The sequence below is a fragment of the Sphaeramia orbicularis genome, chromosome 1, assembly GCF_902148855.1.
Source record: "Sphaeramia orbicularis chromosome 1, fSphaOr1.1, whole genome shotgun sequence".
NCBI classification, from domain to species: Eukaryota; Metazoa; Chordata; class Actinopteri; order Kurtiformes; family Apogonidae; genus Sphaeramia; species Sphaeramia orbicularis.
In genome coordinates, this window is record NC_043957.1 from 17964111 (window position 1) to 17990415 (window position 26305).

Here is a 26305-nt window from a genome sequence, read left to right on the forward strand (position 1 = left end):
GATTTTTCATTAGTTAGTTTTATTGACATGGAGTCATTGTTACAGTCATCCACATTGGTGACGTCCTCGGAAAATGTTGCATTGGCCTTGATGTACAAGTCACATCTGTTGTCAGTTCTTAATTAAAAGTACAATTATACACTTTACATTAGTATGAACAGTTTCATATAGTGTATGATATATTTTAGCTGAAACACAAGGCACTTGGATACTTCTGAAATACTGATTAGGATAGATCAATGTGCAAAAAAATAAGAAGAATATGAATCAACACATATACTGGCCACATGTGACCATTGTCAAACATTGTCCTTCAAGAGGCTGTTTTTTGTGACTATTATGTAACATTCATCTGGAGCAAATGTATTGTTCTTATTGCCTAATACACATCTTTGTCTTCATTGTTCCCACTTGAGTGTGTTTCTTGATTGTACGTAGTTTCATAAAACATAAGGCTGATCCTGTTCAGATCATTGTCTTGGAAATACTACAAGAGAAGGGAATTCACTAGAATGCACAAGCAAAAGTAAACACAAACCTACATTCACATGCTTCAGCACAGTTCTTTTTTTCTTGTGACTTGATTAAATCACATGGTCAAATAGGTCTGTGTGGATCACCTTTCTGTTGTAGTGTTGCATTCTTCTCAGCCTAATCCTGTCATCATAATACCAGACCATGGAGAGTTTTTTTTTTACTCTTGGGGGTACTTGCTTTGTTTGCAGAGGGGTTGGAAATAAAGCAGGTGCGATCATTTCATGGGGTATTGAAGAATGAGTCTACTAGGGGTGGGGGGATTGGTCAAAACATCGATAGTATCGTACCAGGGTTAGTATCAGTATCAGATCAATAGTTTTGTTGCAGTTTTTCTTCTATAGGTTCGGCAAGTTACTCAAATTTCCTCACAGAGTTCATGTGAGCGCAGATTCCCTCTACCAGAGTCTACCAAAATCAACCCCCAGAGGAATAACAGTCATTTACAAGTTGTAGAAGACTAGGACTATGTTTTGCAAACTACAAAAAAATGCATTTTTGCCCCCTTTTATACTTAAAAAAAAAAGCCCCCACATGAGGCCAAATTTGGGACAAATCGATGGTCTAAGAACAAAACCTCCTAACTAAAAATGCACTTTTTTGAGAAAATTTAAAATATCTTGTTTTCTTGCAGAATGCTATTTGTAAGAAGTAATAGAGTCCAGAATTGTGTATTATTTAATGGGTTTTGTTACTAAATTGCATTCTGTTTTTTCTAGTTTTCTCAACAAACTACATATTTCAGATATACATTTTGTTTTCGGCCATCATTATAGATTTCAGATCCAGATACACAAAATAAAAAAGTTGCTTGAAGCTTTAATGCCAAACCCAAGAAGAGGCCTGCAATTTTGATCGATTAATTGATTTGAACGCGCAGCTTTTGCTTTGTCTTTGCAACTTTCCATTATTGTATTCAGTGACAATGGTGACTTTTCATTGAATGAAGTTGCTGCGTCAGCAAGGTGAGTATTGACCTTTTTGCCCATTACAAATTTTCCAATTATACACCCCTGCATGAGTTTTCACCAAGATGTAGAAAACTGGGTAAGCAAATGTTTACAGATGCACATTACAGCCACTTGGGCTCATATTCTGACATCCAACAGCACTTGCCTAGTTTTTCCATTTCAGCTGTTTGATCTATCTCATTTGTGGAAAAACCTCTGAGGAGATTCCAGGCCTAAAGATACCACATTTGCCTGATCATCTCTGATTGCAGCATTATTTTTACTCTGTGATTTAATCCTTCAAAACTGTGGGTCGATTTGGATGGTGTGTAGAAAGCTTTGTGTTACATTTAATCATCGTGTATGGACTACAGTATAATTGCCAGTGCGCCCCACTAGTGTTGACTGCCACCTTACCGAGTCATGACTGAAATGTACATGTCTACAGAAGCAGTTAGTGGGGTTTGTCAAACATGAACACATTACAAACAAAGGAAGAATTACTTTTATATGGCCCAGTTTAGGAAAAACTATAACCTGTGATATCTTCTCTGCAATGCATGACCATTAAGAAGGTGCCAGTAAACCACAGTAGACTGGTAATGACTATTAAAGGGTCAGTTCACCTACATCGCTCATATATTCTCTTGTAAGATCACTGATAACCAGCCACATATCCAACCACAGTGAAACATTGAGTCTTTCTGTCTGATATGAAGGTATAATCTGTAATATTTCTTCTTGTGCAGCCAATAGTGGCTAACTAGCTCCTCACGGTCCTGTCATGTTATACCACTCTGTAACACTAGAGTCACTGTAGCATCAGTCTGTCCTTTGTCTGACAATGGAAGAATAAGATGTTGTGCTGCCGTTTTGGTTGTTGTTGGGGATGTAGTCAGAGAAATAAAACATCCAGCTTCAGTGCAACATTAATCAACAGGAGCAACACTCTGCTATGCAGTTAATAGTAATGTGATTGGCTCATTAGCTGTTACAATACCAAAGTATGTGCTAATTCTGCTAATATGTGCTACATCTTGATGATGCAGTACACAAGTACACATAAAAAAATGCATACGACACTTTTGTTTTTGCTCCAGTTCTGGGCAGGCTGAAATCAAGGATGTAAAACTTTGATTTTGTTGCCGAGCACTTCTGCTTTGCTGAGATATTCCATCTACTGTACTCAAAATGGTGAGACGTGCCAGGATGCAGATTAGATAGTATAATTACTTTAGGGTAGTCAAAAGAAAAGACCACTCCAAAATGTGGGCTTCAGAAACTGGAGCACAAACAAAACTGCTGCATTTATATATTTGTTCTGTGTATTTGAAGACATACCGAGTACATTGGACACCAATTATGTTATTTCTAAAAACTGGAGAACGCAAGTTATAATACCCTCTTCAAAGCCACCAAACCCCATTGTCAAAAACAGTCATTTACCCACAAAGTGTTCCTATTCTACCAGTGGGTAACATATACACACTAACAGATTACAGCAGCCATGGACTGCAATTTCAAATGAATGAACAGTTGTGAAGGGAGACTGGTGGCTTTGAGGAGAAATACAGGTCATATCGGAAAAGACAGACTGATGGGAAGACAAAGCGTGTAGAATACACTTAAACTGCCATTTGTCAGAGGCCCAATAGTTTGGCAGAGGAACCACAACTCTCTGGTCAAATGCTGCTCATCTTACAAGTTATACCTTTAATGTGACAGAGATGGGTTGAACTGAACCTTTAAGTTTTGTCGCCACACAGATCCAAGTAAACACACAAGAAAACAGACACATGAACACACAAACCCAGTACTCATTAGAAGGAGTCTAAGTGCACATTCTAGCTGACCACAGCTGGTTTGAGGAAGAGCGCCCTCGGGGGAACCACCACCCAGGACAAAGGGTCATTTTGTCTGGACCCCACCCCTGAAGACAGGTTCAGCGCCTCCCCCTCTGCCTCCCCCACACCTTCTTCATCTTCCTCTTCACCTTCCGGATCCTTTCGTACCATCCATTCCAGACTTCCCAGCGCCCCCAGCCCCAACACCGATGCTGCGGAAAGTCCGAAGTGAACCAAAGAGGATTCGGAGATGCTCAGCGGCCCCATGCTGCTGCTTCCTCCCCTACCCACAGAGAACAGAGGTGCACCATGGGGGGCCAGGGCTCTGGGGTGGCAGAAAGCAAGAGGTAAAGAGGTCCCCAGGCCCCCCAGGAGAGCAGCTGCTCCAGGAATGATGATCTGAGCCCCGCCCATGGAGGGACGTTCAGCGTTGACCTGGTGCATAGGGAGGCCTAGCCCCACCCCCAGCCTGCTCTGAGCTCCTGGTTCCTGAGCAACAAAATGCCCATGGGCCTTGATGTGTTTCCGTAAAGAGCTGGGGTCTGTGTAACGCTTCAAGCAGCCGGCCATCTTACAGCAGTAAGGCTTGTCCACGTAGTGAGTGCGGGTGTGTTTAAAACGATCGCTGGAGTTGGAATAACGCTTGCTGCAGCCCTCGTACGGACAAATGTAGGGTTTCTCTCCTAAAAGAAGACAAAAGACAGACAGAAGAATGAAGCTGGTGAAATACTGAGATGGAAAAACATGAAATCAAGCGAGCCCAGAAGAAGCTGAGATGGCAGAAAAGCATAAAACAGAACACCATGATTTGTAAATGTACTTTGACTTTTTTGTCATTGTGGAAAACAGTTCAGTTCAGTTCAGTACTTTATTATCACTTTCATCAAGTACCTTCAGAATATATGGAAGAGAGACAGTGTTCTCCATTTGTCATAATGTTCAGCACACATCAATCACACTCCATAACAGTTATCACTCTGAAAGCCAAACAATCTATACATTAAAAACACAATGACAAAGTAAAAACACAATGACAGTGGATTAAAAAGTCCAATAGGATCATGGTTGTGTCGAGGTGGATATGTCACTATAAGTAAAGGAATGGAATGGAGGAAGCTTGTGCAGCTTGTTCATTTCCCTGAAACAACCTTGTCAATTATATTTTCCATTAGAAAAGTAATCTTATTTGAAGGAAATATAGATAAAATATAGATATTTTAAAAATAAATAAAGATATTTCCGGTAGTCTTCTTTTCTTTCTGGCTGTTCCTTCAGGGGTCGCCACTGCGAATCATCTTCCTCCATTTAACCCTGTCCTCTGCATCCTCTTCTCTCACACCATCTACCTTCATGTCCTCTTTCACTATATCCATAAATCTTGTCTTGGGTCTTCCTCTAGACCTCCTGCCTGGCAGTTCCAAGCTCAGCATCCTCCTACCAATATATTCACAATCCCTCTTCTGTACATGTCTGAACCATCTCAGTTTGGCCTCTCTGAAAGCATCTAACATGCTGTTTCTCTGATGTGCTCATTTCCGATCCGATCCATCCTGGTCCCAAAGAGAACCTCAGCATCTTAACCTCTGCTACCTCCAGCTCTGCCTCCTGTCTTTTCCTCAGCGCCACTGTCTCTAACCTAGTGTTTTTCAACCTTGGGGTCAGGACCTCACATGGGGTCACCTGGAATTCAAATGGGGTCACCTGAAATGTCTAGTAATTGAAAAAAAAAAAAAAAAAAAAGTACTTATAAAAAATACGTGATGAGTTGACAGAGACAATCACAATCCATAAAAGACATGACAAACTGTGAAGCTGAAACTGAAGCACTGTGGTTCTGTTTATCTGTCAAATGTTCATTGTGATCAGTTTCAGATGCTGCAGCTCTTTCATAATTCCATATCCTGACCACGGGAAATAAAATTCTCACTTTGTGCAGTAATCTACACCTGGCTTTTCTGCCTCTGTCCATAATAATATACATTATATAGACTAAATGTCGTCTAAAATTAACGTTTATTTGCAAAATAGTATGGCAAACTATTAAATGATCAAAAACAAATTCATTCTAGCAAAAAAAAAAAGGTCTCCGTTTTGAATGTCTGGGGTCGCCAGAAATTTGTGATGTTAAAATGGGGTCACAAGCCAAAAAAAGACTGCGAACCACTGGTCTAACCCATACAACATGGCTGCTCTCACCTGAAAAGACATTTCAGGTAGTACTGACTTATATTTCACCAAAAGGAAGACAAAACAAAGGTTTGCATGATCACTCAGTAAAGCACTGGTTCTCAATCCTTTTCTGTCGGGCCCCCCTTTGAAGGATGAAAAATCTCCAGGCCCCCTTTAACACCAACAACATTGTAACAGTGGTGCAATTATAACTTTTATTGAAATAAACATCAATATTGTAACAATACTTTTTGCTTTTTGCAAACACCCACTAAGTTCTTTCACTGTAATAAGTAAGACTGTCATCATCTGCTGAAGCCCACTGAACCAGTCACAAAAGATGAGCTTAACAGTTTGACATTTCACCAAAGACAATGAGAGAGCTGAGAGAATGGAGAGAAGGAAATACTCACAAGCACAAACACAAAGGATTTATTTAACTGTGAAAAGACTGGCAGTTCATCATACTTTGACTGAGGTGTGGCCTGGATCCATCTTCAGTGATAAAATAATCATTAATCTAACTGAACCTCCACACTATAAAAAATTTAAAAAACAAACAAACAAACATTGCAATAAACTCTGACAAGACCCATATTTAAATCATAGATTCTTCCAAGTAAATTGTTTTTTTTTTTTTTTCTGTTGTAGAGCAGAACATTACAGCTCTGCTATCAAAACACACTGTAAACCTGTAGACATAATGTCATGTAATGTAAACATGCTCAGAGTGTGTGTGTGTGTGACAGACTGGAGTGGGCTGAATAAGAGTGAATGGTAGGATGTGAATGAATATTTTATACAGAGGGAGTTATTCATTCATTCATTCATTCATTTTCTGAACCCGCGTTATCCTCACTAGGGTCACGGGGGTCGCTTGGAGCCTATCCCAGCTACATAGGGGCGAAGGTGGGGTACACCCTGAACAAGTCGCCAGTTCATCGCAGGGCCAGATGGAGTTATAAATATGCATTTTTTAAACTGTTTTCTTAATGTTTTAGTTTTTATTAATGTCTGTTATTTTAATGATGTACAGATGGAGTTATAAATATGCATTTTTTCAGAACTGTTTTTTAATGTTTTAGTTTTTATTAATGTCTGTTTTTTTTTTTAATGATAACATCAGCCTGCCCAGGGACTACAGGTAGAAATTAGCACTAGTGCTAGAACCTGGCACACTACATTTCTCCTTTTTAAGGTTAATGTATAATGTGCATTGTCCCTGTCTAAATAAATATATAAAATAAAATTAATAAAAATAAATAAAATACCACAACCACAAATGTTAATGTTTTAATTGGTGTAAATGATTCCGCAGCCTGATTATACTGATGTCTGTTTTGTTTTTTAGAGGAATAGATCTAATCTATCAGTGCTGTTACATATGGGGTTTCCTTTTTATATATAAAAGGAAACCCCATATGTAACAGCACTGATAGATTATCTCCCTCGAATTTTTCATCCCCAGCTGTAGTTGAGTGTAGGACTGGACCTCAGAGTGGGCTAGCTAGAACAAACCTCAGGTCCAGCGAGTTGGGCTAAGTATTGTGGACTGTTGATTCTAACATCTATATTGGCAATACTACTGATGATGTGTCTGGAAATTTACATCCTTCCCATGTCTGAGAAACAGCTCCTACCCCCCCCTCACAAGCCCGGATTAACCATATGGGCAACTGGGCAATTGCCCAGGGGCCCGCGACCTCTGAAGGGCCCTGGGTAGCTCGGGCATAACGAAAATATCTGGTTATCTTTTGCTTATAAATGAAACTGTCCACTGCCCGGAGCCATTGCACTGCACAGAAACCCTGCTCCTGCTGTCTGTGACCGTGAGCTGAGACCCTCTCCTCATTGGTCAGTCCAAAAAGCGAATCAGCGGTGACACAAATCAACGTGCGTGCACTGAGCGGGATGTGAGATGTCAAGAACTACGTGAATCAAAACATTGCAAACATGGAGAAGCAGCTAAGTGGGAGCGCCAAACGAAAATTAAAAAAGGAGAGGGATGTTAAAAAAGCTGAAAATTTAAAGAACATACCTAAAATAGGTAATAAAATCAGGAATGTGAAATTTAAACATGCACTTCCCCATCATTTAGAATACAAATTTTGTATTGGTCAGATAAGTATTTCTTTGAGAGAAATTGACGGTTTTCCAGATGTTTATAGTATTTAGTATATGTAGTATTTAGTATTAAAATGTTTAACCCTTGCCTTGACATGCCTTGAATTGTGATGTGTTTTCTGTTTAAAAGTTAAACTGGGACCAAAATGTTTATTTTAGCAGATTATACTGCATTATATTTATTTTTTCCTTGTGGTGGCTCCATGAAAATGTTGAGATATGTTTATTGTTGAGAGAAAGCAGATTTCAAGATGTTTACATTGCACCTACTTTAACTCTCTTGTTGAATTCTGAGGTGACGAGGGGATTTCTGTTTAAAATTCATATCTGATTCTATCAGATTATGTTTGTGTTTTGTCTGTGGGCTTTTTCTGACGATTCAATACATTTGTGTTGGCAAAAAGTGTTCTTAAATAAATACTGGATACTTTGGAAATGGTTTCTTATTTATTTTTTGTGAAAATGGAGGACACTTCCCTCTCTTTCTAATGTAGTGGATCAATTTTAGATTATACTGATGCTAATGCGTTTTGTTTTCATATCATCATATGCAAGTGAGTGGCCTTGACAAGAGGCTATAGTGGTGCACTTGTAGTTCTACGAGCATTTACACATTTGTACATCAAAATGCATTTGATGATAGTTAGATATTGAAGTATGGGGTATATTTACATATATTCCTGGAACTTATTCTGTATTTTGCCAGATTATAGGGATCCTGGGGTTGTGATGATGGGGCCCTTGAATATTGTTGCCCAGGGTACAATGAAGTGTTAATCTGGCCCTGCCCCCTCAACATCAAAGTAAACCTCATATGCATACCATCTATTGGCACAATGGACAGTTTAACATCATGTCCCATGTTTCAGGATTCAGTTTTTATCTTTTATCTCACATCCTGCATCTGCACGTCAAAAAGACAGCAACACGCATTCATCATAGACAGGATTTACAGGAAATCAAACACACCTTACCAAAGTCAACAATCGCTTATTATCTTATCAGATGAGTCCTATTTTGTTTGCTCTATTACACACTGTTGGTTCAGTTTTATAATACAGATGTCCTGTGAAGAAACACACTAAGTGTTAAAAAACAGGAATAACAACAGGAAACAGTGACTAACCATGGATCAACAACATCCACATTAACTTTAACTCATCACATTTTCCTCCTTCTGGGTTCAACTACATGACCGCTGCTTGACCTGCTGTCAGGTGTTTACATGATTCATGACAATGAAACGATGACAATGTTCATCAGACCTGCAGACGGTTGGTCTGAGCACAGCAAAGATCAGATAAAGTGAGTCCTGCTATTTTTAGTCACTTTTAACAGTAATATTTCCTTAACGAGCAGGAAAGGCCTTGTACGTTCAACAGAATCACAGACTCACCACCAGCATCAGTTTAACCACAATCACACAATGATCACACAAGGAATTTGGATTCTACTGAGAACAAACATGATCGACAGTGAAGTAGGCCCAGCTTGGTATTTTGTAAAATGACCTAAATCTCCTTATAATTGTTCTGTTCTATGGTTTATAGAGCATAATGATGATTTTGTTGATTCCTTTCCTTTTATGGGCCAATTAAAATGAAAGAAAAACCAAAACTAAATATGTCAAGTATTCTAAGAATTGAATGGCCACGGCTGTAATTTAGATAATAATAATAATAATAATAATAATAATAATAATAATAATAATAATAATAATAATAATAATTTATTTCTACATACTTATAAGGTGTTTTACAAAGTAAATATGGCACAAAATAAAAACCATAAATCATTAGCATTTATAACAAGATAAAAATGTACTAAAACAGAAAAAATACAACAAACAGAAGAAATAGAGTAAAATAATATGATAAAAATAATTATGCAAATGCCAGTCTGTACAAATAAAACATGTCCACAACCTGAGAGAGGCTTAAATGTACATTTTAGTCGAATTAATAAATATAATCGAATATAAAATCAAAACACAGTTATAGTAAAAATATATTTGGTCTTTATGTTTTTTTTGTTTGTTTGTTTTTTTTAAATTAATCATCGCTGGACCAACTTTATACAGAACCTAAGCCACTGAATCAAACTGTCTGGTTGCATTTTCTTTTGGTTTCTGTCGGACTCACCTGTATGTGAACGGGTGTGAATCTTCAGGTTTTCCAGACGTGAGAAGCTTTTGTTACAGGTCGGACAATGGTGAGGCTTCTCATTAGTGTGTGTCCGGATGTGAATCAGCATTTTGTACCTGTCAGACATCCACAGATAACATTTTAATATGAGGAGTTAAAAGTGTAAATAAAACAGTTGCTTTTATTTTATTTTAACCCATAAAGACCCATGCCGCCGGCAACCAAAAGCATTACTCATGTGGGACATTCAGAGGCTCCGTAGTTACCATGGAAACACCGTCATCTTCTACAACATTGATTCACCAGTAAAACCCATGGAGTTTGACAAATGCTTGTTTAGATGCTGCTTGTTTTTATGTTTAGTCATTGATATCTTTGCTGAGAAAGTCACTAGTCGCTTTTCCATTGGACATTTGCGTAAAACTTTACCGATATTTACTAAACGTCCAAAAAACAAAAGTGCGTAACGTTGGTTTTTCCATTAAATCCCAAATGCGATGATTTGTTTATTTATTATCGCAAGATGACACGAGAAGTCATTCCATAAACATGGCGCTGAACATAAATATGGTGTTGATTTACAGATTTATGCATTATTATTATATATTATCCCTCTATCTCGTACTAAATTAAAAAAATGATTGGATTTTCTGGTGTGTCCACACATATCGCGACATGTTTCTTCTTCTTCGCTTGTTGTAACGTATGTTAACATCCGTTTTTTTAATTGTTCTGACTCTAGTTGCAAAAAAAGGTCTTTCAATTGCATTTTTGCGTGATATACCATTTGCGCTATGCCTGAAAAACCACTTCTTGCCAGCGCGAAAAACTTTTAATCGAAAAATGAGACTTTTGACGAAACTGTAATTTTTCCATTAGGTAAATTTTTACGTGCAAGTTATATTTGCACAATTTGAGGGTCAATGGAAAAGCGACAACTTTCTCTTGAATTTTGTCTGTCAGAATAAAATAATAACTTTTGAATTTACTCTGGGTTTTCATGAATATCTACATGATCACTGAGTTAAATATAGGGAAAAATACCTTTTTGACATTGAAAAATGCAAAATACAGAGGATAATATTATAATAAATAGTGATAAGTCACTTAAGAAAGGTTAAATAGAGAAAAAAATCATTTGGGAACTGACATAAAAGTAGCACTGGGTCTTTATGGGTTAATGTAATGTAGGAGAATGGATAATCTGTAATGTTTCTGAACAAATAGCAATATGATTAACGTACAATACAAACAAATGTATATATACGTCACAGAGGGGAATGTTTCACTTCATTTGCATGGTATGCATTTGATGCATTTTTCTTGATTTATTTGCATGCTTTAATTACCCCCACCAAGTGTAACGGCAGAGGTTATGTTTTCATCGGGGTTTGTCTGTTTGTTTGTTTGTTTGTTTGTCTGTTAGCAAGATAACCCAAAAAGTTATGGACGGATTTAGATGAAATTTGCAGGAAATAATGATACTGGCACAAAGGATCAAATGATTGAATTTTGGTGGTGATCGGGGTAGGTGGGGGGAGGCGGAGTTTGACGAAATTTTCAGGAAATGTTGATACTGACACAAGGAACAAATTATTAAATTTTGGCAGTGATGGGGGGGGTGATCTGCCTTTAAATAAAATTACAATATTTTCTGAATGATTCAGGCAACACATAAACTTAAACATCAGATTTCTCAAGACACTACGCAATAAATTTACATGATTAGACATAAACAATTCCCTGGCACTAGTTCATCTGGGCTTTTTTAAGAAGAGCCTTGGAGCATCATCGTCTGCCACTGTCAGTCTGTGGAAGCTGGCCTTTTTATAATTCACCCACAAATGTGCGGTGTACTGAGGGATGCAGTATGCTCTAAACCACAGGTGTCAAACATGCGGCCCGGGGGCCAAAACCGGCCCGCCAAAGGGTCCAATCTGGCCCCTGGGATGAATTTGTGAAGTACAGAAATTACACTGAAGATATTAACAATCAAGGATATTAAAATAATTTTCGGTCAATTCAACTTAAAGTGGGTCTGACCGGTAAACTACTATCATAATAACCTATAAATAATGAAAACTGCAAAAAAAAAAAAAAAAAGGAAAATTACACAAAAATGTTTTCATCTACAGACTAGACTTTTACAAACAAAATATGAATAACCTGAACAAATATGAATAACCTCAAATGTCCTAAGAGTAAGAGAAGTATGTGGAATTGTACCAATATTCTGCCTGTTACTAAATATTTTGTCTATTTGTAGATCCACTGTGATCTGTAAGTTGTAATGCATATGTATAAATGCTAAACTAAGGTGTAATAATGTTAAAATTGCACTTATTTTTCTTAAGAGTTTCCAGGTTTATATTTGTTCATGTTATGTTCAAGTACAGTTCGTAGATGTAAACATTCTCATTATGGAATTTTACTTTTTTCACTCAAAAACATACAGAAAACATTGGAGTTGACATTATTTATCAGTTCTTACCCTATTATTTACATTATTTTACTGGTCCGGCCCACTTTATATCTTATTAGGCTGTATGTGGCCCCTGAACTAAAATAAGTTTGACACCCCTGCTCTAAACAGAGTCACTTTCACCTTTCACTTTTCAGAACTAGAGAATTTCTGTGACAGTAAATGACAACAGGCATAAACATGTTGGAGGCATGCCTATTTAAATGAGGGTGTTGCATGTTTTTTGTTGGTGTGCAGCATGGTCATTTTGGAGAGGCGAAAGTGCAAAGCTAAATTCGACCCTATAGAATTAAAGGTGTTGGTAGATGAAGCAAATAAACATTTAAACGAGCTACAGCAAAGACGCTTTGTTTGGTCTCATTTAAGGAATCCCGAGTGTGTGGAAACCTAATAAACCTGACCATCTGACGCGACATGGCATTTAGGACTTCAGACAGCACATCTGAAAAATAGGATTGGGAGATCCCAGGTGGAATAGCTACCGTACACTGGACTGACCCAGATATTTAAAAAAATGTAAACTTGCCAGGAGTTTGGTCATTGCAGGTATTGTGTGACTCCTTCTCATGGCTGGTGCCTAATCTGATCTGACTTTGAACTCCAAAATGACAAGACTGGAAAGGTGAGATTTTTTTACTATGTGTTTCCTCAGTCATTAAAAAATGTTCATTCGAGGGTGAAAAATGTGTCCCATGTATGTGCAACTACGCATACAAACCGTTTGCACCTCCCGCAGAGACGTGGGAAATATAGACGCAGTTTCTATGAGCAAAATTGCTTTCGGGTTTGATAAATCCCTTTGTGCATGTTAAATTAATATATTTACATTTTCTCCTCCTGTAAACACCCCATATCGCATATTCATTGTAGCAAATGCACTAACTGGATGCAGAGGCGTTATTTTGCACTTTTGAAAGACGCAACCCTTAGTGCACACTGTTAGAAAATCAGTTTGTACAATTTTTTTGTGTGCAATGAGTTCGCACACGTTTTTATACATGCATACCTTTAGTAGATCTGGCCCATTATGTGTTATCTTGGCTGCACACGTGTTAAAAACTTAAACTCCGTCCAACATAATGTCATATGTTCGTGTGTGTAAAATAAGACCAAAGAATCCAGATTATTTTACTTCAACGCAGCTTTGAAGAAAAACTTTGATCACTTCAGTCTTAAAGTGAAATTTGATAAACCAGAAGCAGCAGTGACTAGTGTGACCAGTTTGACATGCAGCACACTCCCTCCTGTTTGTCTGTGATGAGTTTATCTAGTGTATATGTTGCCCTGGGGTTGACATTAGTGTACACTTGCCTGGCGTTGAAGCCCCGCCCATTTCTGGCACAGCCTTCCCACTGACAGCAGTACCCAGAATCCTTTTCAGGCTTGACGTGGTAGTCGTTGATGTGGTCGACCAGGTCCTGCAGAGAGTCAAACAGCAGGTGGCACTAGAGGGCAGAAAAACACATTAAACATATAAGCACACATTAAACCAGTGTTTTTCAACTCTGGGGTCGGACCCCCACATGGGGTCACAAAGAATTCAAATGGGGTCACCTGAAATTTCTAGTAATTGATAAAAAATTAAGAAAAACTTACTAATAAAAAAATATATGGTGAGTTGAGAGAGACAATCCCAAAAGATAAAAGACCTTACAAACTGAAGCTGAAACTGAAGCACTGTGGTACTGTTTATCTGTCAAATGTTCATTGTGGTCGGTTTCAGATGCTGCAGCTCTTTCATGATTCATAGTTTGAGTTATTGTTTGTTCAGTATTACGATTGTCAGCCTTGTAAATCCAAGATGGACTGACTGTACATATCCTGATCAAGGAAAGTAAAATTCACACTTTGTGCAGTAATCTACACCTGGCTTTTCTGCCTCCGTCCATAATAATATACATTATATAGACTAAGGCTGAATCCCTTGGCCCTCCCCCTTACCCCTACCCCTCCGTTTTGCGCCTACACATGAAGGGAGGCGAAGGGCTGTATAATCCTTGAAACTGAGACATTTCAGGACCACACTATGAACGGAGGAGTAGGAGAAATTTCCCATAATTCTGTTCAAATCATTGGCAAGATGGAGGTAAACAAAGCAACAAAGCACAGTAGTGTGATGAAAGAAACACACAAATGTGTATATTTTCTTCATAAACAGCTTAATCATTTGATCGACTGTTTAGTGCCGTTTCAATGTATAATAGTTTGCATTTCTGCAGTTTATAGTTGATAGCCACAAAAGGATGACCAACACCCATGGAACAGAGATGTTTACAGCTGCTGACAGAATGGTGAATACTTTTGCAAAACAAAGTTGTCGCATCTGTTAATAGCGGCATCGATGACTGCTGATGACATAACAGGTCGCGAAGGGTTGTCCCATTTCATAGGGAATGTTTCAACCCCTAAGCCTTGCAGCTCCGTTTCAAGAGTTAAGGGTAAGGGGGAGGGCTAAGTGGTGAATTAGGATTGGGCCTAAATGTCATCTAAAATTAATGTTTATTTGCAACATAGTATAGCAAACTATTACATGATCAAACACAAATTAATTTTAGCCAAAAAAAAAAGTCCCTGTTTTGAATGTCTGGGGCCGCCAAAAATTTGTGATGTTAAAATAGAGTCATGAGCCAAAAAAGGTTGGGAACCACTGTAATAAACCCTGAACACACAGACCCAGTCCAGAGTTTTACTGAACGTCCAATACATCAAACTAATTATTTATAAGCAAATATCAAACTCCATATCTTATAGGCTGAATATTCTGTAAATAATAGTAATAATAATAATAATAATAATAATAATAATAATAATAATAATAATAATAATAATAATCTGGAAATAATTCACTGATTACTTGTTTTAATTTAATTTTAATTTATTTTCTTTTTCTGAGCGAATAGACATATTCTGTGTTAGGGATTATAAAACTTTATCAGTGCCAATTTCTGTCTTATAGCTTAATATACAAATCAGTGTTTTATGAACTTTTTAACAAAACAGGCTTCATTTGCTTATCGTAAGAGCATATTTGTGACTGTTTACTTCTATTTCCGCATGATAGTTTCTCTTGAATGTAAACACATTTTGTTCTATTTTATGTATGTTATTTTTTAACATATCTGCTGCTATGACAGGGATTAATAAAGTAAAATGCATAACCTTATTACATACTTTATAAATCAGATAATTCTTGTTTTTCTTCAACAATAAAATAAACAGAAGACAGTTTACAAATATCGGAAGAATTTTTTAAAACTTTTATTTAACCAGATGGAGTCCCATTTAGATTGAGATCTAAATAGAAATATAATGCATATATTCAGGGTTTTTTTTTTTTTTTTTTTGTTTGTTTTTTGTTTTATCAGAAATGTATCTCTTATCATAGGTTTTTTAAAAGTTGAAATGTGAACTAAATAAAAGCTAGAGGGTTATAGTATTTAAGAATGAATGACCCACATGTTTGCCAAAATGTACCAAATAATTGCTGATTGGACAAATATTCATTACTCAGCCTTTACATCTGTGATGAATGGCTTTTTTTTTTTTTTGTCAATAGTGCCACTTAGTGGTTATAAAAGAAAACAGCAGGTTTTTCACCCAGCCTTCTTCTTATTCTGCTTTCTACCTTATTTAATCTGCCAGAAAAATATGTAAAACAAAGTAGTAAGTCACACAAAAACCATGGCGTCCTGCTGTGTGTGGTTCATTTATTCAGCCTATTTCCTGATGACGGACACAGCACGGACGTTCACTGAAAGAGCAAAGTCAAATCTGAGAGACAAATGACATCTCAAAAGTTAATGAGATGGATGATGACGTGTATGACAGCTACAGCTAGGAACATTTTTTTTGTCTTTCAACACTTTAATGTGAGTGGTGAACCTGCTTTTGACAGTGTCAGTATCTGCTTCACCTACATGACTGAAAACACAAATGCAAGTTTATTTCCAAATCACCGGAGCTTATTATAATATTTGTTTGTTCACAAATCACAAATGCACGTATTTTCTTTGCAAATACCTTAACCATTTGATTGACCATTTACTGCCGTTTCAATGTGTTATAGATCGCATTTCTGCAGTTTGCGGTCGATAGCTGCTATAAGATGACCAAAGCCCATGCAACACAGACGGTTACAGCTGCCGATGGCATGGTGAATTCTTTTGGAAACAAAGTTGTCGAACCTGTTTATTGCAGCATCGCTGACTGCTGATGATGTAACAGGCCTCGAAAGGTTGTCCCATTTCGTAGGGGAACGTTTCAACCCCTAACCCTCGCAACTTTGTTTCAAGGGGTAGTGCCAAGTGCAAGGGCCAAGGGGTGAACTGGGATTGGGCCCATAAATCCTGTACAAATGCAGAGGGTTCCTTATGCATTTGTACAGGAGGGGGCGCTCCACTGTTAAGTGTGGATTTGCAATGGTTTTAATCTGTCTTTGTCGATTTTAACTTGTCTTAATGTGGTGGTGAGTAAGTGAGTGAATCATCAGTGATTCAGTGATGCATTTTATTGGAGTACTTGCTGACATTGTTAATACTTTCTCATGTGACAATGCTACCCCTTGGCATTTCCACCTGTCATGGAGGGGAGGGATGTGAAACGCCAGGAGTTCCTTCTTTCCCTTCGGACTTCACCAGCTGGAGTGATACCTGTCAGTATCCTGAGGGAGCGATGTAAGCAGTGTACGTTTACATATGCCTTTGCAGATTGTTTGTGGAACCATATTTTGGTCTAACTTTCAGGCCAAGGGGGTCTTGCTATGCTCTGGTTTGTTCCTGTGATGACGCCAGTGGTGTAGTGGTCCCTGGAGAAGTGGGTATACTCTCATTTTTTTTTTTTTTTTTTTTTCCAAGTCCAGAAAAATGCTGTTTTAGAAACAGTGACATGTAAGACAACTCTATTTACTTTACCCAAAAATCTGTCAGTAGTATTTGCTCACTATTATAAAATTATCATGACTTGATCAGGAGCAGGTAGTAGGTTTTACTGGTCACACAAGCAGCTGCATGAATGTAAATGTATTCAACATTAGGCAAACATTGTCACATCTGCCACCAGACATTAGTCTGGTTTTGTCTGTCTTGTGTGTTTGTCTGTCACTTCCTGTTTTATTTTGTTAAGTTCTCCTCATGTGTCATGTCTTGTGTCTTTGCTTCCTTTCCCTAATCATTTCCACCTGTGTGTGATTACCTGTCCCCGCCCTGATTTGCTCCACCTGTGTCTCATTGTCTTCCCTCCCTCTTATGTATTTAAGCCCTGTGTTTTCCCCTGTCCTGTGCCAGTTCGTATCGTGTAGTGTGTTACTTACCAGTGTTTTTGGATCCTGTTTGTCTGTCTGCCTGTTTTTGACCCAAATTGTTTTTTCAAGACCTCTGCCTTTTGCCTGACCCCTGTCTGTGCCTCAGCTGCTGTTGCCTCAACGTGTGTTTGACCTATTCGCCTGTTTGACGGTACGTGAGCTAGCCTGTTCCCTATGTCCCTTTGCCTTTCCATCTGCCTTCCCGTGTATGACCTGGTTCTGCTACTGACTTCCCTCTGCGTTCCCCTAGTCGGACTCCTGACGTGTTTTACCGGCCCGGACTGTGGGTTTTCGTCTCCGGTTCGGTTCACTAACCCTGAGAAGAACCCAGGACTGTGTTCTCAAGATTCTGTTCAATATCACAACCAGAGAATTGTCTGTTAACTGTGTGTTTAATAAACACTGAACTTTTACGTCTGTCTCTGGGTCTTGCATGTGGGTTCAGTTTTCGTACTCAGACCATCACAAACATAGGATAACGTTAGCCTTTCATAACGTTAGCCTACTAATACAATTTAACTATTGGCAACAACATCTCTTCTCTAAATGTGCAGTCATGTGACCAGTAGTTTAAAAGACTGACTCATTTTGAAACCACCTTAAAACTTACCTCAGAATTATGTATTCCATCAAAGATGATTCTCTCAATATGTGTCAGTCAGTTGAAAGACACTTATTCTGCTATTCTCATTTGCATATCCAATAATCAAGCATCTTTCAACAAGACATGCAGTGACCTGTCAATCAACTGGGGTGGCACTGGCACCTAAGGCGTCCTGTCAAGTTCCAGAGGTGGCCAGCGCTAGTTAGTAATATTTTCCTTGGCATAACCCACCATACTCTGCCTCTGATTGGCTCATCAGTCCTCATGCCTAAGGTTAACCAATCTAATCAGTGAAGGCAGTGAGTACTAGCCAATTGGAAGTAGAGTAGGGCGGGTCATGGCTTCACCATCCTAGGGGAAGAAATGGGAAATTTAGCTCAGATACTACTGAATGGTGCACATCAGGAGGATTTAGAAGTGGGTATACCCAATGCTGACTGACAAACAAGTGGGCATACTCTGGATACCCCAGTATACCCTGGACTACACCTCTGGATGACGCATACCTTCATCCAGCGGCAGGTCAGCTGACCTTCCAGCGAAGGCTCGGGGGAAAGTTGCTTTTCTCTGTTTTGTCCGATGAACATGGAGGAGGGGAAGCTGTAGCCTCTGGGTGGGCTTCCAATGGGCAAATAAAACGGAAGACTGGCCGAAGAAGATCCGCCGTCAACACTGTGATGATGAGGCAGTTCCTGAAGAGACCAGGAAGGACATTAATGTGGAGAGAAAAGAGAAAAACTGTAAACACACACAGCAAAAAAATGGAATAAATACAGTAGTTCCTTTTCCACTGGAGAAGCTTTACCAGGAACTTTAACTTGACTCTGATTTTTGAACAATCACAGCACGTTTCCACCAAATTTACTGTGATAAAAGATTAGGTGTGTATCACCCAGCCATCCCTGCTGCTAACAGATCGAAGACATATCCAGATAAACCCATAACAGGTAGAGTCTGTGGACAAATTGAAAACCTCTCACATATTGTTTAATGTTAGACTGGATTTTCAAAGGGTGCTTTCTAAACTAAACTAGAAAAGCACTCAAACAGCGCAGACCTCCAACCAAGGCAGATCACCCCCCCCAATCACCACCAAAATTTAACCATTTGTTCCTTGTGCCAGTATCTACATTTCCTGAAAATTTCATCCAAATCCATCCATAACTTTTTGAGTTATTTATGCTAACAGACAGACAAACAAACAGACAAACCCAGATGAAAACATAACCTCCGCTGTTCCTTGGCGGAGGTAAAATAGAGATCAAAATGTCCCAAGTGAAGCGATCTAATATCTGTGCTCCAACAAAGACATGTGTGTTTGATGTTTCTAGAATTGGATTTCCACAAAGTGACTGAGCGGCTGTGTCCAGACGCTGCACCAACAAATTAGATTCACGCACAAAATCCAAATTCAATTCAGTCCAGAGGAAGAAGAACGGAGCATGTTGAGCCACAATTGGCCCTCACATTATTCTGAGGACACTCTGATCATGACTATGCACATGATTAACTTGTTAACGATACACACTTGTACTGTGCAACTTTAAACCCCAGAACCTTTACAAATCTCAAAAAAAACATGTTCAGACTAAGGTGGCTTTAACATTACTTTACTGCATTTTTCTCTCAGGTTAATTGCACATAATTCTATTACCTTAAAATATCCCATTAAAGGAGTGATATTTTGCTTTTTAAATAGAATTATACATTTTAAAACATTTCCCTGTGGTCTACATAAACTGTAAGTGCTATGCTTGGGTCTGAATTCTTCATTAATTCAACTCCACAGGTCCATCTTCAACCCTATTTCCGAGTAATGACACCAGAAAGGTCGTTTTGAGTGCCTGCCCTTTAAATGCACATGAGCCTCTTCAAGCCCTGCCCCCTCCAAGTTGTTGCCCATGCTTTCTGTCCCATTCAACCACTTGAGTTTGTTAATACAACCAACAACTGAACATTTTAGGTAATCAGCTCGAAGTTTGGACATATTTTCAGTTTTTACTACAACCACTGCTGCTGATAAACAATTATGGCGTTATAGAAATGTTCATCAGAGGTCTTGACCTTATATGTGCAAATGTTGTGATGTAACTAATTAAGAAGCAATTGAAACGGGTTGTAGAAATCCACTGGATTTTTTCCAGAATGAATATAAAGATAGCTTTGCAGCACCTGGAGGGTTCAAATTCAAACTTTATGAACTATTAGGGTCCAAATACACAAATAAATGTACCAAAGACTAATAAAAGTGCATGGGTTTAGGAAAATATGACCCCTTTAAATACTGCAAGATTAGGGCTGCAAGATTAATCGATTTTAAATTGGAATCGGATTTTTTAATAAGGACATTTTTAAAAATGGGGAATCGTCAAATCGATTTCATCTTACTTGCTAAATTTTTCATTCACAAATGTACGTTCTGGAACACAAAACCAAATATTTATTTTTTTAAAGATGTTGAACTTTATTTAAAGCTGTTAGATAAATCTGAAAATAAAAAGGTTATTAAAAAAACCATCAGTATTTGCTCTGATGACATTGTACTGTAGTGTATTCCCCCTGGCAAACTTATGTTATTTTCTTGTTGTATACATTGTTTGTATACTGTACTTCATTCAATAAAGATTTAATGAAGAAAAAAAAAAACTTCTGTGGGTTCATCACGTGATACCATCACAGATTTGAGGTCAGAGCAGTGGCATGCATTGTGGGCTGCTCACAAAAACGACATGCTGACTTCGGTTGTCTTTTGTAGTTTTACCCAAAAATTGAAATCGAAAATCGAATTTTTAGGGGAAAAAAATCGGGATTTTATTTTTTTTTATTTTACGTGCAGCCCTATGCAAGATTTTTTAACCTGCTCCTTCCTGCCCAATATGTGTTAATTTTCACCTATTTACTAACTTTTTTCCAAAGATTGTAACAAGAATCACATGACCAAAATGAATCAGTGACACCTCATTGACTCCATTCTGCTTCTATTCCTCTTCACCCTCTACACCTCTGATTTCCAGTTCTACTCTGGATCTTGAAATCTCCAAAAGTTTTCCGATGACTCTTCTATAGTCGGATGGATCAGCAACGATGACAAGGAGGACCACAAAGAATTGGTGGAAAGCTTTGTTGCATGGAACAGTCACAACCAAATAAAACTCAACATGAGCAAGACGAATGAGGTGGTGGTGGACTTCAGGAGGAACCGGAGTCAACCTGCCCCAATCACCATCCAGGGTGAGGAGGTGGAGATCGTCGACTCATACAAGTACCTTGGGGTCCGCATAAACAACTAGAAAAGCACTCGGTGAGCGCAGACCTCCGTCAAGATGGATTTGATGTTTCAGGTGCAGCTTCATTACACAAATGCTTAACAGACATGAACAAAATGGAGACGGATGCATATTGATTAATCTCTGTGTTTTCTCTGAACACACAGATACACACAAACATACAGGGTGTAAAACTATACACTTTGGAAAGCACAAATCTCCTTTTTTGAATTGAATTAAACTGAATTGAACTGAACTGAAAAATCTTTAATGTCCCCGAAGGGCAATTTGATTTGCAACAGAAATGTACATATCTCACATATCACCAAAACAATCAATCTCATATAGTAAAATAAATACATTAAATACAGTAAATAAAAAATAAATCATCATCGTTAATGGGGCATTGTTCCCAACAGGCTTGTCTACAGGCTATTTAAAAACTTAACGGCAGATGGGACAAATGATTCGAGATATCGGTTTGATTTTGTGACCTAAAACATCCATTACATACATACAAAAGATTCAAATGTACAGGAACTTATCGATATGGAAAACATCCACATCAGTGTAGACGGGGCATGAATTTAATATCCTGAATTTTTGGATGAAGCTTCAGTTGCTGCTTCAGTGTCATTTTTCTTCCCCATGCAAAGACACAGACGTTTTTGATAAATCAGGGTTGAATTGCACTGCAAAAAAGGAATTTCAGTACAGTAAAACAAAAGCTTTCTATCTGGAATATGAGAGGGTTTTTTTCTACTGAGAAAAATGAATAACTCAATTTGCTTTAATTTTTAATCCAGTTTATTGAGTTAGATTTAACCAGTAACAGACTAAAACTATGGTCTACGAGACTGTGTAACCTCTTGGTTTAACAATATTAAGCCTACCTTAGATAACTGTGTTTTTATTGCTTGTCATTGACATAACCTGGTTAAAATTTGGTATTTTTCTTTATGGTATTTTAAGGTCCATTATTGTCTCTCGGTGGTTAAACTTTTAGTCATGTTTTAGGAAAGCAAGCCAAGTAAAAATGTGTACACCGCAGTGGCAGATTTTTTGTTTAATACAAGACAATCTGGTTACATTTATGAATATTTGGCCTCTTTCTTGTGGGGCTGTTTTTGCAGTACAAACTCCAGTTCCAGTCTTTGTTTTCTGATTTCATGCTGAGTTGATTATTTTTACTGACTGTCTCTCATGACCAGACTTATTGAACTAAACTCGTGTCGTTTTGAAACCTGACCGACGGACTCACCCGTGAGAAGAGATGAGGCTGGGGGCTGCTGCTGCTGTGAGATGACTCCGGGGTGAGGAGGGCGAGGGGAGGGAGGGGGAGGAAGGAGACGGGGAGAGGGAGGAGGTGTGGCGGCAGGTGGGGGACAAGCTGAGGTCCATGGCTGGTGGAGTGAAGCAAGACCTGGGTCGATCTTGAGAGGAAGACTGGGAATCTGCAGAGGAGTAAGACAGGAGTCACAGCAGCTCCAGTGGACGCTCGACCAGGCCATTCACATACACAATAACACTTCGTCAACATTCAGCTTGAGTCATTTTTCAAGAAAAAATACGCGAGTTCTCTAATTCAAGCTTCATAAACATGAACCATTTTCCATTTCTCCTTTTTGAGAATACAGTTAATGCCTTACTAGCGTGTTGACCCGTGGGCTGACTTTTGGGAACAGATGTTAGTCTATATTTTATAAGTGCTGACATAAAAATTGTTTGATAAATCATTCTTTAAAATTTAAATGATAATATATTAATACCGATATCTAGGGACTGTCATTCCTGTTTTTAACTTCATTTCACACCATGTAGTGTGGTACTGCGCTTCCCGCCAACCGTCATGGGCATAGCAATGTGATTGTAAGGCTACTGTATTGTATTCCAAAATTACTAATATCTCCCAAAATATTGGTCCTATCAGCTTGCTGTTTTTGCTCGTTTCCTCCTTGACCAAAAATACATAAGCATGCCAAACTGTAGCAGTCAGCTCTTCTAGGTTCAACTGGACTTGTTTAGTTCTTCTGGAAACATTTCGTCTCTCATCCACGGTACTTCTTTTGTTTTGATAGCTGGTGGGGGTATTTGGATTTATAATCCTTATGCTAATGATTTTAAACGTTAAAGTTGCTCATTAGCATATGGATTAACACCTACACAGACCACACCCCCCACTGGTTTATGAGTCCAAATTCCATATTATGAGGCTTATGAAGGGATAAATTCTGAAGTATTGTATTGCATAAATGATGATGTGGCTTGTTAGTCACCATTTATGGCATTATTTTGCTTGTTTGGCCCTAACCTTCTTCTTACCGCCAACTACTGGACTGGATGTGTAGTGCAGTTTCTTACTAGTCTCCCATATGTAATCAGACTTTTCACCAGGAATTTGTTTACCCAAGTAAATAAACTCCTGAAAAAAAAGTTCCTGGAAATGTTGATGGAAAAGAAGCTCTTGCCTGCAAATAACAATAATATTGGTGCCACAGTGCATTTCATTGACACATTCTCCATCCCATCTTGTCACATAGTGACATTTGGCCAGGGGGTCACAATTCAATGCATGAGGTACCTGAAGAATATTATTTTCTCAAATGTATAGACAATGAATTGCTTGTGATTTTTGTAGGTTTAGGGATAGAAAGAGCCACAACCACTTCCTAATAACATTTTTGCTCACACACAGTATCATTTGACACATAAGAACTGACGCTGTCTGTCTGAGATCCTACACATTAAAAACTAGAAAAGCACTTGGAGAGCGCAGACCTCTGCCAAGGCAGATCTACCCCCCCTCTCCTGATCACTACCAAAACTGAATCATTTGTTCCTTGTGCCAGTATCATTTCCTGAAAATTTCATCAAAATCCTTCCATAACTTTTTTGAGTTATCTTGGTAACAGACAGACAAACAAACTAAAAATCCACCCCCCATCCCCGTACCCTCGATCACCACCAAAATTTAATCATTTGTTCCTTGTGCCAGTATCATTTCCTGAAATTTTCATCAAAATCCTTCCATAACTTTTTGAGTTACCTTACTAACAGACAGACAAACAAACAACCCCCACCCCCCTGATCACCGCCAAAATTTTATCATTTGTTCCTTGTGCCAGTATCAACATTTCCTGAAACTGCATCAAAATCCTTCTATAACTTTTTGAGTTATCTTGCTAAAAGACAGACAAGCAAAAACAAAATTCACCCCGTCCCCCTGATCACCACCAAATTTAATTATTTTTTGTTCCTTGTGCCAGTATCAACATTTCCTGAAAATTTCATCAAAATCTGCCTCCCCATCACCAAATTTTAATCATTTGTTCATTTGTTCCTTGTGCCAGTATCATTTCCTGAAAATTTCATCAAAATCCTTCCATAACTTTTTGAGTTATCTTGCTAACAGACAGACAAACAAACAAACTAAAAATCCACCCCCATCCCCGTACCCTCGATCACCACCAAAATTTAATCATTTGTTCCTTGTGCCAGTATCATTTCCTGAAATTTTCATCAAAATCCTTTCATACCTTTTTGAGTTATCTTGCTAACAGACAGACAAACAAACTAAAAATCCACCCCCCGTCCCTCTGATCACCACCAAAATTTAATTATTTTTTGTTCCTTGTGCCAGTATCAACATTTTCTGAAAATTTCATGAAAATCCGTCCATAGTTTTTTGAGTTATCTTGCTAACAGACAAACAAACAGACAGACAGACAGAAAAACCCCAATGACAACATAACCTCCTTGGCGAAGGTAATAAGCGCTATACGTCTGAACACCTGCTGGGTCAGTATAGAACTGTAGAGTCCAGTCACCATCACTGGGACCTTTTTGGTGTCATGCTGCTCTTGTTATGAGCTACACTGACAAATCTTTATGTCGGTTTGAGGTCAGAAAAGAACTGGCATTCATGGAACTGCAAATATTAAGTTACCAGGAGAATTGGGACTGAAACCCCCCTCCCTATTAAGCTATTAAATTATAGGAATGAAGTATAAGAGTGAGAGTCTTAATTAGTTCAACATGGCACCAGAGGCTCCTGGAAGAAGGGTTAGAACAGGAAGGAGTTGGTTTCATCTGTGTTGGGGAGAAGTTGTGTTTCTTACCTGGGGAGGAAGGCGGGGAGGGAAACGTTGTGCATAGCAGGCGAGGCCGGACAGCGCTGAGGGGGGGGCAGGTAGAGGAAGGACAAGCCCTCTTTCCTAATCTCACTGGACCTTCTGTCCGGCCCGAGGGAAGCTTCAAGTCCAGCGGTTCGTCCAATGACAACATGGCTTCTGCTCACGTCTACAGAGGAAGAAGCAACAAGATAAAGGCTTTATTTTCTATCAAGTCCAACTCAAGAATTCAACTTAAAACGCTACAGTCTACAGCGTGTGATCTTCAAGAGCTGAATGAAATGAAGGCATCTAATGGAATGCAGACTTCATGTGGAAAGTACATCTACACCATCTGTGCATCTGAAAGTCGAGTTTTATATAACGCACCCATTTAAATTATATTAAGGCTTGAAGTTATGCATAATTTAGGGCGTTCTGCTTTGAGTGGTGGGTGCTGTCCATGTCCTCTGTGCTTTGCTTTAGTTGTGGTTCAGAAGTTAAACTAACAAGACCTTCAGAGGGTTTTGTCACGGAACATCTTGGCTAAATATAAGCACTTGTGTTACCAAAAAATCGAATAAGAAGGCAACAACTACAATGCCGAACTCAAGTCTTCAGAACACAGAACACAACCCTCTGGTTGTGGAAAAAATGCATAAAAAAGTTATACGTGATGTTGTTGAAAATGACCTTCAGAAAATTTCCTTCAGCGACTGCAGTTTGTATGTGGGTGCTTCTATGAAACTGGTCCCTAAAAGCAGGACAGAGGGGCTAAAA

At 38.5% G+C, this 26305-nt stretch overlaps 1 pseudogene; it reads right to left on the bottom strand.

Moving 5' to 3' along the window:
* Window positions 1–26305, bottom strand: part of LOC115427752 (zinc finger protein GLIS2-like) — a 67266-nt pseudogene continuing 40961 nt past the window's right edge.